This window comes from Suricata suricatta, chromosome 11 (assembly GCF_006229205.1).
Source record: "Suricata suricatta isolate VVHF042 chromosome 11, meerkat_22Aug2017_6uvM2_HiC, whole genome shotgun sequence".
NCBI classification, from domain to species: domain Eukaryota; kingdom Metazoa; phylum Chordata; class Mammalia; order Carnivora; family Herpestidae; genus Suricata; species Suricata suricatta.
Window position 1 is genome coordinate 3,317,450 of NC_043710.1, and position 4,039 is coordinate 3,321,488.

A 4,039-nucleotide genomic window follows, 5' to 3' on the forward strand; every position below is an offset into this window, starting at 1 on the left:
TAGCTGAGTAAAAAGGCAGCCGGTAAGGATTTCCGGAGCCCGGGAGGCAGGTGGCCGAGCTGGGAGGCACGGCCGGAAGCGCAACGGCGCCCCCCAGTGGCAGATGCCAGACTCCAGCCCCCGCCTGGCAAGTCCAATTCCGCGCGATGAACCTCTGATACTGGACCCCAGGAGGGCACGGACGGAAGGGAAAGCTACTTCCTTTCTGCAACCCGACATTAGACATGCACCTGGAAAATAATTTATAAATAAATATAGACATTTATAAATGTAAGTATTTAGATTTATAAAAATAAACATATCGTGTTTATAATATTTATGAATCAAGTTATTACATTTCCTGCATGCCAGGGACTCATGCTCTGATCATCCCTGCAAGGGGTGGGGGGGTACCAGTATTCTTCCCATTTTACAGATGAGCAGATGGAGGTGAATTCCACTAATGCCTGGTTGGTGAGAATGACTTTCAGATGCCTCGGGAAGCTGGTGGGCTTGGAGCAGGGGAGGAACCGGAAAAAAGGGTTTGGGCTTTATGGCTGCAGAGCCCATACTGAGTATGCTGGGAGCCCCAGCCTGGCCCTCCAATGCCACCGTCTTTTTGGGAGGTGGATATTCAGGCCAGGGGACGCAAGGGGCAAAGCTGGCCCGATGGCCATCCTCTGGGGAAGGAGCCCGGCAGGAGTTTCTGCTCTGCAGAGGGAGGGATGTAGGACGCTCTTCCAGGCTGCGCAGGAAAGGGGGATGCCAGGAGGGGCCCAGGGGAGGGAAAGCCCAGAGAGGGGTGCTGGGGCCTGAAGGGGCCACACCCCTGGGGAGGCAGACTCTGGGTCACCAGAGCTGAGGCCCCTCTGGAGAAAAGGTAGGGGTGTCGAGTGGCAGAGACCCCTCTAGGCCTCTGTCAGGGGTCGTGAGCCTTACACACCCACCCCCTCTCCAGGGCAGCACGCGGGTGGAGCAGAGCCTCCGGGTCCTGCCTTCACCCCCCCTTGTGGGCTCGGCAGGGCGCTCCTTCTCTGACTTGGCTCTCTGAGCCTGGACAAGTCACCCCTTCCTCACCTACAGACGCAAACTCTGAGGGGCTTTGAGCTGCAGTTAGAAACCCCCTATCTGGTCCCCTCCAGGCGGTGACCCAGAAGGCCACATTCAAACCTGCCAGGCAAACAGGGCCAGGTGACTTCTGGCCCCTCCTCCCTCCCACGGCCCAGGCTGGGGGAGGGGCTTCCCGGCCAGCCACCTGCTAGCTGAGGTCTCCACGTGCTCCTTCAACACCGTTCACAGGGCGTCCAGGCTGCACTCGACCCTTGGCAAAGGAAGCTCTGACCCCATGCTGGACTCTGGGGGAGTGGGAGCCAGCCCTTCGTGGCAGAAGCCACCGAGATGTTAGGGTGTCTGTCCCTGTAGCACAACCGAGCTGACACCAAGGTCCAGGGGAGAAGTCGGTCCCCTCTGCAGGATCTTTGTGCTACTTTCCGCCCAGTTGTTGCTGCCTCTCCATCAGCTTACGGCCCGCCCCCCACCCCGAGCAGCCAAGGCTGGGCCTGCCTGCCCGGACTCACCTCTTCCCCCTCCGCTGGTCCCCGTGGACCCCAGAGCGGTCAGGAAGATGGCGGGATCAGGAGCTGGGGGGCCTGGGTCAGAGCTCTGACCCCAAATCTCAGAGTGTGCCCCAGGGGCGGAGGCAGGACCCTTCTGGAAAGCGGGAGTGCTCAGAGATGCCTCTTGGCTGTGGGTCACAGCACCAGGCCCCCCAGTCGCTCTGCGTGTCGCCTGGTTTGTGGCCATCAGGGGCTCTGAGCAGGCAGGGAGGCCCGGAACATAAACCGGTGCAGCCACTGGAGAGAACAGTATGGCGGTTCCTCAGAAAGTCAAAAATAGAACTACCCTGTGATCCACTAATCGCGCCACTGGGTATTTACCCCCAAAATAAAAAACCGCTAATGCAAAGGGGTACCTGCACCCCCATGTTTATAGAGCATTACTTACAACAGCCAATTTACGGAAGCAGCCCAAACGTCCATCGATGGATGAATGGATAAAGAAGGTGTGGTGTATATGTACGCGACGGAATACTACTCAGCCATAAAAAAGAATGGAATCTTGGCACTTGCAAGGACGTGGCTGGAGCTAGAGGGTATCATGCTGAGCGAAATCAGTCCGGCAGAGGCACATACATTATGATTTCATTCGTATGTGGAACCGAAGACGCAAAACAAATGAACAAAGAAAAAGAGAGAGGCAAACCAGGAAACAGACTCATTATAGAGAATAAACTGGTGGTCGCCAGAGGGAGGTGGGTGGGGGACATGGGGGAAACAGAAGGAGACTAAGAGGGCACTTACCACAGGGGAGGGGGGCGCCTGGGCGGCTCAGTCGGTTAAGAGTCAGAGTCTTGATTTCGGCTCAGGTCATGATCTCACGGGCCATGAGTTTGAGCCCCGTGTAGGGTTCCACACTGTCAGTGGTGGCTGCTTGGGACTCTCTCTCCCTCCCCCCGCCCCCCGCCTCTCTCTTCTCCCCCACTCTCAAAAAATAAGTAAACAAACTTGAAAAAACAAATAGAGTCCACTTATCATGATGAGTGCTGAATAATGTACAGAATTGTTGAATCACTGTATTGTACCCGTGAACCTTATGCAACACGGTCTGTTAATTAAAATAAACAATTAAAAAATAATGGGTTAAAAAGAAAAAGAAAAAAGAAAATGGCCCTTCTGAGCAGGGCCCAGACCTTCTCCTTTGGGGAAAGAATAGAGAGGGACTAGCCTGAGAGCCTGCAAGGGACCCAGAGCGTGGATTCTCGGTCTCCTGTCCCAGGGGTCAAACTGGACTTCAAAGCCTCCAGAACGCCCCTCTGCCCACTGTGTCTTCATTTAGTTTTGAGAATAAAGAATGGGGGGGAGATTTAAATCTTAAGTCACTGAAACGACTTCCCTTTAAGAATCTGAAATTGCTTTTTCTTTTTTTCTGATTACGAAAGGCACTTTTGCTCCCTGATGAAAAGAAAAACCAAACGCAGAAACACATCAAGGAGAAGATAAAGATTATTCTTAATCTTGTCAATCCATTAGTCAGAAATGAGCACTTCAGCTCCGTAGCCAAAGACAGAATTAATCTGCAACAAGATAAGGACCTTACGCTTGCAGACTATTATTATTATTATTATTACTGTAAAGTTTACTTATTTACTTTGAGAGAGAGCAAGAGAGCTAGTGGAGGAGGGGCAGAGAGAGAAGGACAGAGAGAGAATCCCAGGCAGGCTCTGCAATGTCCGTGCACAGAGCCTGACACAGGGCTTGAACCCACGAACAGTGAGATCATGACCTGAGCCAAAGTTAGACGCTTAACCAACGGAGCCACCCAGGGGCTCCTGGGGATTTTGAAACATGTATGAAACTGGTTGAGACCCGAAGTTTCCTTTTTATAACCATCTGGGGAACAAATGACACATTTTGCTTTATCTTGCTTTTTTTTTTTGTCCTAACAAAATGGGTGTGTTTCCAGATTCACAACTGTAAATCTATACATTCAGGTTCACCCTGGCTAGTTTTGTAGGCTGATGAATATTTTGCTACACATATAGGTAAACCTCAAAAAAAAAAAAATCAATTCCAGTAAGTGAATACTTTTCAATGAACTTGGATGAATTTCGTTTTTCTCTTTACTTATCTCAACTTGGCTCCCTTTGAACCTGAACAAGAATGTGTGAAACATTACAATTTTTTAAAGTGTTTTATTTGGTAACACGGTGGATTCCCAGGTGTTGATTATATCGTTTCCTTGATTCTTTTGTTATAAATTAAATATTTAACAATAGTGTTTTGAAGCCGTTAGAATAAATATAATCAAGGCAGCTTTCAGAGATCCTAAAAATTGAAGCTTAGAAAGCTCTAGAACCTTCGGAAATCTTAAGTTTTCCTTATACCTAAACAACTTTATCATTTCTTAATCCATTTGTTTAAATGGGGGAAATTTCAGTTCCTAAGAGCTACACAAACAAATATCACAATGTTTTCTCAAAAACTCAAAAATGTAACAGGGA